Source organism: Molothrus aeneus, chromosome 1, assembly GCF_037042795.1.
Source record: "Molothrus aeneus isolate 106 chromosome 1, BPBGC_Maene_1.0, whole genome shotgun sequence".
NCBI classification, from domain to species: domain Eukaryota; kingdom Metazoa; phylum Chordata; class Aves; order Passeriformes; family Icteridae; genus Molothrus; species Molothrus aeneus.
In genome coordinates this window covers 143,581,690-143,594,052 of record NC_089646.1, presented here as the reverse complement: position 1 = coordinate 143,594,052, position 12,363 = coordinate 143,581,690, and the positions used below count along the sequence as shown (strand labels likewise).

General features: G+C 47.0%; 1 long non-coding RNA gene across 1 annotated transcript in view; it reads right to left on the bottom strand.

Moving 5' to 3' along the window:
• Positions 1-2,467: 2,467 nt before the first annotated feature.
• Positions 2,468-12,363, bottom strand: part of LOC136555576 (uncharacterized) — an 87,166-nt gene continuing 77,270 nt past the window's right edge. Inside the window, exon 5 of the long non-coding RNA XR_010783507.1 lies at positions 2,468-2,582. This is a non-coding gene — a long non-coding RNA (uncharacterized lncRNA). The remainder of the gene's footprint in view (positions 2,583-12,363) is intronic.

Here is a 12,363-nt window from a genome sequence, read left to right as displayed (position 1 = left end):
ACCTGCAGAGCAGGTAAAGGTGCAGCTCCAGCTCATAAGGGTGCTGAGCTGGCTGTGGTCAGTGTGTGCTGCTAATAAAGGTACTGAGTGTTTGTGTAGGGTGTCTCAGGGGGGCTGAGGCACACACTTAATGGCACATTGTTACAGCCATACCTTTTGTGAAACATCTCTGTCTGTGGCTTTTCCAGCTGTCCATGAGGTCCTGCTACTACAGGAGACACAGGACTGTGGCAACAGGAGCAGTATCCGTGTGGAGAAGAACAGGACATGCAGGCTTATGAATTAGACCCTCATCTAACAGGGCAGGTCTACACAAAACATCTAGAGTTTTATTGCATGTGAAACTTCAGACTGTTTTAAGGCAGAGTAAAGGTGCTCTCCTTTAGGATTTCAGGCACCACAACTTTGTGCATTGAAACTCTTACATCAATTAAAATTCTGTGTTAATGTGTACGGGTGCAATCCAAGCCTGCATAACCTCTGTGAAACAAAAGTGCACCTGAAGCAGTAACAGCTGGGCCCCATTTCTGTCCACACAGACCTTAGAAATCATCACATAAAGATGCTCTATGGCCATATAACTGCTCTGACACTGAAAGATTTCAGACTTAACAATGGTTCAGCTGAAAAGGTTCTGAAAAATCCAAAGCAGTGTTTTTTGAGGTCCTGGGTAACCAACAGTTAAAGCTCTGCTTCCAAATCATCCACCCTGAAGTGGTCATAGCAGGTAAAAGTAGTAATCCTCACAGTGCAACAGTGCAGAAGATGGAGTGAAACCCCACAGCCAATTTAAGTATAAGCCTCACAGTTTCCATTACTGCTACTGTAATGATTTTGCAACTCTTATTTATTTTTCACCATTTCAGCTGCTAGTTTGTGGCAAATATTTGGGGAAAAAAAAATAAAAAGAAACCCAAAACCCCAGAGACTGCCCATCCTTGACAGGAACAGTCCTGGCATGCCTGGAATGTGTAAAACCACAAAAGAGCCATTTCTGTTCATATTACTCCTTATGAAATCCCCTTTTAAAGACGACTCAGCACTGGAGCTTTAGGTACTCAGCAGAGCCCCTATAGGATTGCCTTTTACTTTGAAATGTGACTTATCAGCCAAAGCCCAGGCGGGTTGGGGTATCTGACTGTTGTGCCCTTTGCTTTGAACTCTGGGACCGTTACGTGCACGGCTGCCAAACTGGCCAAGCCATTTTCCTCCCCTCCTTTGTTCTGAGGTTCAGGATAGATAAAAGCTGTACCAGGCTTGCTGCCTCACCAATGCTAATTTGACTGTTAATTTTACATTTAAGGGGAAAAAAAAGAAGTAACAAAACCCAACACCCCACACAGTGATTATCACTGTTACCCACACAAAGGCCAGAACAACCACAGCATGATTCAACAGGACCTGGGCTGCATTGGCTATCTCTGGACATGCACGAGAATGTTCTTTGGCACTGTTGTTCTGCAGCTCTCTGACACATCCTTTTCTGTTTCTGAGTCTTTTTTTCACCCTCACAGCCTGCTGTAACATCAGCAGGGTGGCAGCCTGGTGAGAGCAAGGCTTTGATCAGCCCCATCCACTTATAGGGACACCTGCAGGGCACAGGCTCAGCAGATGCCCAGGGAAGTTGTGGATGCCCAAACCCTGGAAGTGTTGAAGGCCAGGTTGGAAGGGGCCCTGAGCAACCTGGTCTGATAGAAGGTCTCCCTGCTCATGGCAAGGGAGTTCAACTAGATGATCTTAACAGTCCCTTCCCATCCACATCAGTCTGTGATTCTATGTGAGTTTGCTCTGCTGGAGAACTGAGGTGATCAACTCATGTTACTGCATTAGTGCAGTGCTGCCCACACCATCTCTTGAGGTGCCTCAAGTCAAATCCTGCTCCTGTTTAAGTTACTAGGTGAACTTTTTGCTGTTTCTTTTTGCTTTTTATCTCTCTTTTTTTCCATTTCTGAGGTTTCTGGGATCACCTTTCCAGCAGATCATCACTACAGGCACGTGGCAATCTGTAGTGTGAGGCTCATGTCTGCCTTGAATTTAAGAAAGCACCAGATCAATGCAAGATCAAACTGAAATACGGGGACTGTTAACCCCAATTTCCAGCACTTACTGTCTTTTGTTTGTGCAGACTGACATGGAGCCTTGCAAAATGCAAGCACTGTAGTTCACAAGCAAGAGGTCTGGCAGGACAAACATTAAAGACTGTAAGAAAGCACAGGCAAAGAAGTATCTTGTACAGAACTGAAAAAACAAAAGATAAATGATAAGCAGGAATTCCCCAGTGGGCTGAGTTTATCAGTGCGATTGCTTTCAGGACTTTTTTCTTGTTGTATCACCTTGATTTGCATACAAAGCATCTCTAACAGGAAATAGCATCTGTCCTGGAAAAAAAAAACCAAGAAGGATAAGGATTTTTGCTGCCAAGAGTAAAATGTCTTTTGGCACCATATGACATGCCAGAAAGCCCCTCTGCCCACAAAAGCAGTGGCACATCGCAGCCCTTCTTCACTCCTTGCTCTGCATCCCATCCCAGGGGCTGCAGCACATAATGCAGCTCCTCAGGAGAGCTTCCATACTTAGAAAATCTGAAAATGAAAGAAAAAACAAGCAGGTGAGTTGATTTGCATTCCAGATTCACAATTAACACTGCACTAAATTAGTTTGTAGGAAGTGGAAGAGCAAAAAGGAAAACCGCCAACTTCAAAATGCAAATCTTCACCCTACTACAATCACAAGCCGCAGCCAGGATTCCTACAGGCAAGGAAGGCACCAGTAAGAACCCATTTTTCACTACTTTTTCAATGTGGTCACTTCATGAACTTGACAGTGGCTTGTGATATGTGGTTTCAATCCTATACCATATATAGCCAGTTTCATTTCCTGAAAAGAACATGAACGGAAAAGCAGAAAATCTTTAAAATTATTGTACAGGTCTTTCTGTCTTTTCTTTCTCCTTTTTGTCTTTTATTGCTGCCTTCCTACTCTAAAAAAAGACATTTATTAAATTAGTACAGCATTAAAAAATGGATCTTTTCCCAAGGCTCTTGGATCGTCAAGAATATAGGTTGCTGCTCTGAAACTCACACACTAACTCGGCAGCACAGCACAGAATTGCAGCATTTTGTTTGAGAATGGTATACATACATGGATACACACTATTCCTCTGCTCATGGCTCCAGGGGTGGTGGTTCAAGCCCAGCAGTGAGCACAGTGAGGTACGTTCCACAGCCCAGTGTACTGGTATTGCAGGACCTCAGCTGTCCATGGCCATCAACAGTCACAGCCCCACAGGAAGCAGAGCAGAGAGTAAAATCTTGCTTTCCAGATGAGTAAGTGAGACAGTGGTAGTTATAACACTAGACCTCTTTGCTTTTTACTGCAGAACTCAGGTCATTGCCTCCTCTGTCTGGGCTCTGTGTCTCTCCCTACAGGAGCCCACACCATTTGCAGCGAGAAGAAGACTTTGTCAACCCAGGGCTCCTCTGTGCTCCTCTTCCTTCCAGGTTGTGGACAAACACTCAGGCTTTCCAAGCACAGTTACAGGTGTCCTATTTAACTATCAGCTGGGCACAGCCCCATGTCCCAGCAGCTCTGCCACTCCTCAAGGGCTGGGACAGTTGTTGGGGCCACAGGCTAACTTGGACCTTAGGAAAGAAACTGCAGCAAAGACCAAGAGCCTACTGGGCTGCAGGAGCAGAAACAGCCAGGAGATCTCAGCACTCATTAGACCCCATCCAGACACTGCATCTTGTTTTGATACAAGAAACACATGGACAAACTAGAGCAAGTGCAGTGGGGGAGCACTGGTAACTTGCCAAAGAGAAGAGGGTGTGGGAGCTGGGCTTTGTTCAACCAGAGCAAGAGTTGGCTTTGAGGGATGCAGCAGCAGCCCCAGCGCCTGCAGGGGGGTCACTGGGAACACAGCTGAGTTCACTGAAAGCAAGACTTGACCAAATAAAGTCATGAACAACCTGGTCTGATCTCACAGCTGACCCACCCAAGATCCCTTTCAGCCTGCATTATCTTACAGGCCATCTCCAAACTGCCACCAGTGCAAAGGCTTTGGAGGAAAGGGTGGGAATCACTCAGTGCTCAGGGACTGCAATATCCCCCAAGTGAAAGAGTTAGAGAAACAACCAGATCCAAGGCCATGAAGGCCCAGAAGGCACCCCTGGGCACTTGTGCCTATGTTCCTCTCAGGACATGACAAACCCCAGTCCTGCATGCAGTCCCACAGTGGCCCACATGCAGTTGTTCATCTCAGCTGGGGTGCCAGTGGCCAAGGAACCTTCGTCCATGTCCTACCTGCAGCACACACACATCCATCTTCCTCCCCTGTGTATGTGCATAAATACACACACATAGTTACAGAACAATTAGGATTCCCTAAGGCCCGTGGCTAAGCCAATCACAAAAGGGCTCTCCATATACTGCCCAAGGCTGCAGCCTCTATTCCACAAGATGGAGATGCCTCAAGAAGCCTTCCCTCTGCCCCACAAACTGCACAGCTCTGGTGCAGGATGACCCAGCTACACTGTCAACATGGCCACATCATCCTCTCCAACCCCTGTGTCAAAAAAAGTGTTGGAAAAATGTCTTCCTTTCAGTCAAAATAGCTTATGTTGCTAACAGACAGGAAATGTTCACAATTGAGAAGATGAAAAGGGACTTCACAGAGAGCACTACAAAGTTCCAGCTTTTTAGAAGGACCTATACAAACTACAAGGTGATTGCCATGTGTGCTGGGTGGGCAGAAGAGGAGGAGGTAGAAAAGGAGAGGTTCGTCTTCTCACCCCAGGTCACTAAGAAAGTCAGTGGCAGAGCCATAAATCAACTTCCTCCCTACTATCCTTGAGTTTGGATGCTCCCCATCCTCTTAATGCATCTGTTTGATAGCCAAGCTGTGCTAGGAGGTAAAGCTGCCCTCCTCATGTTGCAAATAACCACACTTCTTTTTGGAGACCATTGCTTAAGGAATGCCAGTTCCCCACCAGAAGTCAGTCCTGACCAAATATCATCTTTCAAAAATGCAAACTTGCATCTGCATCAAGAAACCCACCCTGTTTCGATAATATGCTCACCAAAGTGTTCTGAGACGTGGTCTTGTCTCACAGGAACTTAGAGGCTCTAAGGGTTTATCCACATGTGAGATTTTTTGCACTTGGAAGTGAGACCAGCAAACATTTTTACACCTACCTATTCAAAGAGTTTTATTTTCAGTACAAAGAGGGTATCAGACTGCTCAGTTTCAACTTCTACTGAAATTCCTGTGTGACCCAGGACAGCTCATTTCAAACAGTTCTGAGTCCTCATGGTGACTTGTGCTCAACTAAATTTCTGTAACTGCACCCATACTAATGTCTGCATAAATCAGCAGGAAAACCACAGCTGCAGTCAAAACTAGTATTTTTGTACAGAAATAAAGACTGAAAAACCCCATCTCCAGCACCTCATTGATAGGTAAGCTCTTGAAGCCAGATATACCTTCAAAAGCAGCTTCCCTCTCCTCTTTCCACCCTCCCATTCCTCCAATCTTTGAGCTAGGCCTCAGGGCAATACTTTGCAACTTTGTTTGCCAAAGGAGAAGGATGCTTTCTGTCTGGGAAGCCGGGAAGACTGTGCTGGAGCAGAGCAGACCCCGGGCATGCAATTACCCAGGCAGCAGCAACAATATGTTAATTCACTGGATCACTCTGAAATGAAGCACAGTGCAAGTCCCTGAAAAAAGTGAAAAGGAGCCTGTTAAGGAAGCTGTGTGAAGGCCTTGTGCACAGCAGCCCCTTGGAGTCCAGACAAGGATGGACTTTGCACAGACATCAGTTTTAGACCTGAACTGGCAGCCAGCACGCCTGCTCTTCCCACCGCAGGGCATCCAGCAGGAATGACGGGAACTCTGCTCAAGGCTGACAGGGGACATTGGGAAACATCCTTATTATTAAGAGCTGCAGACATGCATTAGCCCCTGCAAGGAGCATCTGTGGAGCACTCATCCAGGGCAGATCACAGTCATAATGCCATGCATGTTCCGTCCATGTCCAGAGATTTCTCGCACTTTCAAGAGAGCAGTCAGCAGTCTCCTCCTTGGTGTCTGCAGCTGCCAAGTTCACATCCCAAGCTCAGCTCCTCTATTCAGTTGCCCAGAGCTCCTTAGGTAACTCCTGTCCTCCAACAACAAACAACAAAGCCAACCTAGCAAGGAGAGGAGAAACAGACTGAAATGGACCTTCAGTGAATTTGTTATGAGAAGTCAAAGCCCTCAGAAGGTCTGCACTGACTGGCTACCTCCTGGTGCATCATCCTTCTCCTGCTGACTAGGAGTGTTCTCCTCTAACACTCAGACAGAACCCTGGCCTTGTCACGGCATCATGACAGAAGTAGTCTTGCGCTCCTAAATCAGATGGGGTGCCTTGCTGCAGGCAGGAACACTGGCTTCTCTCCTAGGGAAAAGGGACAGAGGAAGAGTCACAAAATCTCCACTACGTCCCTGTGTTGGACAGACTGCCCACCTGTACACTATGAATGCAGATTCCAGATATCACAAATCTCCTTGAGGAGCAAGCAATGATTTCATCAAAGGCAAAGGCAGCCTTAAACCTGAATGGCCTCTTGTAGAGAACTTTCTGTTGTAATCCATACACAGATACAATTCACCAAGTGGAAGAGTTGCACACCAAAGCTCTTTCTGCATAAGGCTGTTGACCACTGAGCTGATACATTCAGGTCAGAGGCTCATCTGTGCTGACACACTTCTTGAGGAATGAGAGTGTGGCTTTCATGCATAAATACAGCTGTTACCCTGAGGAGCAGGGGGCGACCAGTTTAATGCCAAGAAGTTTAAATTCAGTACTTACATTGTACCAAAACTCCTGGGTTGCTGCAGAAATAGGATGAATAGCAGAAAACATCCGGAGAAAGTCTTCTGCTAGCTTCTGCTATGTACTGGCTTTTTTGGAGACAGTTTGAGTGTAAGATTAAGAAAAAATTTGTTTTAAAATGCATCTGTTTTGCACAGATTGAGCTTTGCTCTCCAAGGAGATGGGAAAAGTAAAACACAAAACTGAGCTGCAAAGACAACAGTGCCAAGCCATGAGCCCTGGCCTTTGCAGCACTCTTGATGGCTGTCCCTAAATGGGAGCACTTTGCTGCCAGATGACGTGTCCCAGACGAGATGACTTTCCTGAAAAGCACCTACAACACGCAGTTAAAAGCTCAGTTCAGACAAGCAGTGAAACAAGACTGTTTTCTGGGTTTTGAGCTGAATATTCAACACTTTCCATGTTTGCTCTCTCACAGGTTATCTGGGCTGCACAATCAGCAAAACTGCAAAAACACTTGCTGGGGCTCAGCTACCAGGCAGTCTGTAATGGAGCTGTTCTGGAGGAAAACAGAAGTGTTGTGCTCACGGCTGTCCCAGTACAATTAGTCATATGTGATGGAGAGATACGCATCCTCACAGAGCTCTTACTGCCTTGTCAACAGATGAAGTCAAAATGAAAACATCCCAACTATCAACAACCAACCTGAATGCCGAATCATGAACCCTGAAAGAAGCCTCAATGGCTACAAAGAGATTTCTTCTCTGCAGAAGAAGACAGCTGGATTCCTTCCATCCATCCTCTTTTCCTTCTTCCCATATAATTTCTTGACACTGCTTAATGAAATAACATTTCTTCTTTCATCTCCCCACCCAAGCAACCCTTCTCCCCTTAAGCTGAGTGATGCTGTAGGGCCAGGAGAAGAAGGCACACTTGAGGCAAGAAGAGGAGAAGGCCTAAGCTTGGGTGGTGGGAAACAAAATCCCAGTTGTCTTCTCTGCGTGACCACAGACAACTTCCCCAATGGTGCTCTGTCTCATTTCCCTACTGAAATAGCAAGTTCCCCACCATATTCCCTACCACTACCTGGCCTGGTTTTTCCAATCCAGGATTAATACTGACAAAAATCAGAGGAGGCTGATGGCGTGCCAAAGCTTCCCTTACTTGTCAGCATCTCATTTGGTCACACAGTGATATTCAGCACAACCCAGACCATGGTTTTGTGCAGCACTTCTATACTTGGGCACTTCACAAATATCTCTGTCAGTGTCTTTGTGCTCCAAAGATCTTGGCAAACACTCCCTATCACAACAGCACCACTTCTGTGCTGGAAGCTTAGGAAATCCACATTCTCTCTTCTCCACTTAACAGACATGGTTTAACAGGACATATTCTTGCATCTACACTAATGAGAGATGGAGAAGACTGTCAAACAAATGTGTGGAGTTTGGCTCATGGCTGGTACCAGGGGAAGAACATCAGAATGCCACTTAGTTGTTGGGACTTCTTTTGTGGATACCCTGGGGGGGCATTCCCTGGTCTAGGGAGGCACAAGAAGCTTCCCTCAAAAAGCTGTTAGCCCCATTGGCTCCTTCCCCTGTTCCTATGTTCCTGAGCCACACCTTCCCTATTCCCTGATTGGCCCTCATCTTTGTACTGCCCCGAGACCAGGGTCAGCCCCCAGACCCTGGCAGAGAGAAAAAACGAGTCCCTCTGTGTGTGGGTGCTGCGACCTGAACATCTCACCACACGGCTGAATAAAACATCTGTGGATATTATGCAAAGGTTTTGTTTCCTTACCCTGGACTATGCTAACAGCAATTCAGACTGCCACATTCTTTAGCTGGAATGTTACCTATCCAGGACATTCCAATCTCAAAGGGATCCTATGGTCACTGCACAAGGACTCTGGATCTACACATGCATTGCACGAGGGCAGACCTGGGAGCAGATACCCAGCAGTTCCTCATGATAACCATTACAGAATTCATTTCGTAACAAATTTCTCTTTTGGAAGCCTCTTTCCTGGCACTGACAAATCTTTTGAGATGCAATTTGTACTGCCAGGGCTCCAGCAAGGTACAAGGGGAAGCATGCTCTGCTCCATGCTGAGGGTGGCCAGCAAGACAAGGAGCTGTTCAGTGGCTCCACATCCATGTCAGAGCTCATAACAGGAAACAAATCCCCCAGATTCAGGTGATTCCCAGGCTGAGTCTCAAACAAACCCACACATCCGTGCTCACACCAAAGAGCAGACACACATCAAGACTGAAGAGCCGTAGGTTGCCATGGCAGTGCGCATGGGTGATTTTATCACCCTTATCAGCTGCAACAGCATTTAGGCCCATTATCAGAGAACACTGGTATTTTTGTAAGGGTGCACTAGGGGGGAGAAGCTGAAAACCAGTGTCAGCCAGAAGACAGAAGTCATCACACAAAGCAGGAGTCCTTGCTTTGAGCGATTTGCCTCCCAAGGGCACACGGAGATTTACCCAGCCCCGGGCTCGTGCTGGAGATGATGGGCAGTGCTGGGCTGGTGAGCTCTCCCCTGCACAGAGGGATGCACAGCCGTCCAGGGAGCACAGCAACAGCAAGTGGAGGGCAGTCGCCTGTGCTCTCCATGGAGCCCAGGGAAGTAGGTCAATCCTTCTGCTTTGCTGAGCCTTTTGGCAGGTCGGTGCCGCGCTGCCGTCGCCGCTCGCAGCTCGTCACTTGTGCTGCGTGACAGCCACATCATTCAGAAGTTAACAAATTCAATACATCTAATTAAATCAACCTTGGCATCCATTCAGAACTCATCTTGTGGCTTTTTTTTTTCTGCTGTTTTATTCCTGACTGTTCGTAGTAAAGAGACCCAGTGAGGTGAGATGCAAGAAAAGGTTGCTAAGGAGCAAGGCAGATTTTATCTCTTTTTTTCTCTCAGTTTTTTATTTCTTCCTTATCTCAGTTTTTATTTCCATGCTGCTCTCCTGTCACAGAATCACAGTATCATTAGGTTGAAAAAGATCTCCAGGATCCTCAAGTTGTTGCAGAGATGCTTTGTTTTCCCCAAGGGAATGAAACAAATCCACATGGCATCATTCCTTATGCCTCTTTCCTCCTCTCCTGCCCCAGACAAGATGACCTTTTCCATCTCCTTGCAGGCTTTGCAAAGAGAATCCAACACACCCTGGGAATCCTTTGGCTCTGCTGCTGACACTTTCCATGCTGAATGTGGACTTGGCAAGTGAGCCAAGCTGGCACAGCTGGCAAAGGGTGGGCCCATCAAAGTGTGACCTGCAATCTCTGGGCTGGGCTGGACACACTTTAAGGTGGGACCACATCTCCCACCACCAGAAAGCAGCAGGGAGACCACTAGAAATGGCTCATGCCAGCCAGGGTCACCTCTGGTTGCTCTCCCATGCAGTTTCTGACATACACCATATGCCAGCACTGCTTGGTAGATGTGGCCATGAACATGGGATCACACTGGAGAAGCCATCCAAGACAGGCTAGTGGGTGGCTACAGAGCTCTAGACAAAGACCACAGCATGAGGAGCTGCCATTTGCACGCCATCCTCAGTGACATCAGTACACACTGGCGAGCTGCCCACACCAGTCCTCTTCCACAGACTGACATGGACACTGGGATCATCCTTTCCAGTCTCTCATGTCTCTTCACTACCGCAGATCCTTCCTCTTCCACCAAATTTTCTGCTTCTGCCATGGCCTCCCAGCCCTGTGACCATTACCTGGAAGTCAGGATGGTGACACAACCTTCTGCCTTTCTGCGCTGTGACTAACAGATGCCAACAAAACTGCCATTCTCAGTTGCAGAGTTTAGTTAAAGACATTTGGATCATCCCAGAAGAACAATCTTCTGGCTTGGATCTGAGGAGAAACTTTATTGGTTTTCCATATTCTTCATGTTTTCTATAGCCTTCCTGGCCTGGGGAACCAGGACTAGGGAATATGTCAGGTGCCACCAGACCAAGCCTATGCAGTTTCTTTCAACCAAGCATTGTTTCCTCCATAGACTGATATGAAAGAGGGAAGTGTTTTGTATCTGTATGGTGGCATTATGCACAAAAATTAATGTGCAGTCTGTTCCCTGGTATCACCTCAAAGCCATACTTGTCCTGCCTGCTCAAAATGCAGCTGTTTACCTTCCACGTCTGCACCATTTCCTATCCTTTAATCCATTCTCCTTCAAAATAGCTCCTAAAATACTCAAAACAATTCTGAGTAGCTATTCCTCCAGACTCCTGAAATGACACTGTGCTGAGGTGCTGCTTTGCTGGCAAGCAGTATGTTGGAAAAGCTCTGGCTCCTAGCATTGCAGCTGCACAGTTGGGTGCTGTTCTCCTGGCAGGAAGGGGCATTTCATGCAAAACCTACTGCTCATCCCTTCCTCAGGACTATAAAAATAGTCTTAAAAGCACTTTGAACTGCTCTGGTATAAAAGGCACCAGAAGAGCATAAAATATCCCTCTACCCCATGGCAGAGGATGTCACGAGTCTCTTCATGAGCGCAGGAAGTCTTTCTCTACAAAAAAGCTGTCCCTCCTCACACAGGAAAGATGACGTGCGGTGCTCTGCCAGGCTCAGGATCAACATTCCCCTCTCACCCCTTCCTTGCCTTTTGCATGTTGGCCATGCATGCCCCAAGTTGCACACCAGCAAAGGAGTATTCCTGGGCTGGAGGAAAGTAGTGACAGCAGAGGATACCAATGCAGGGCAATTGCCTTGGCTGCTGTGAAACAGCACATCTGCCCCAACAGCTTCCCTCCCATCTTCCCTCACTGTTTGTGAGTCTCTCCCATGTGCTCACTACGTGTTCTGTGAAAAACACATTTACATTTCTATTTACATTTCCTTCAAACTGATCAGATTTGAGCAGGGCAGTTATGTGACCTCATACAACAGATGCCTTCCCAGCCATGCCAGCCACACTGGGAGCTGCATGAATGCAGAGGAAGAGGCAGCCTTGGAGGAGATCCAGGTGACCCCAAGAGAAGCCAGGAAGAGTAAAAGCCAACAATTTCAAGCAGTGGTTGCTCATGCTGCCCAATTAAGCAGTAACTCACCTTTGCAGAGTAAAAGTTAGCGAGAGATTCTGGTGGGTTTAAGAGGCGTGGGTGATGGGAGCTGCTCTTTCAAACACAGAATGAAATGGGCTAACCACTAAGTACAGAGCAAGCACCACGGTCTGTGGGGTTCTGGGCTCTTTGCAGTGGGTTTTGCAACTGGCTTTCTTCAAAGGGTGAAGAAGCACAAGAAAGTCCCATCTCTGTGCCGCACATTACTGCTCTGATCAGTAAGGATACAGTTTACAATGATGTGGTTTGGACTGCTGAAACACATCAGGTTCTATAACACAGACCTAGGAGCTGTTGGAGCACAGATAGGAGAGCAGTGATTTGCACTTCCAGAGTGAGAATGAAACCAGAAGCTGCCTTGATACTCATACATGCAGAGCATGTTAGTAAGTGCAAGGGGAACAGTGTCCTTAGAGGAAGAGCCATCAGCTCAGCATCATCTTTGCACTCAATTTTTCATGTTTTCTCTTAAA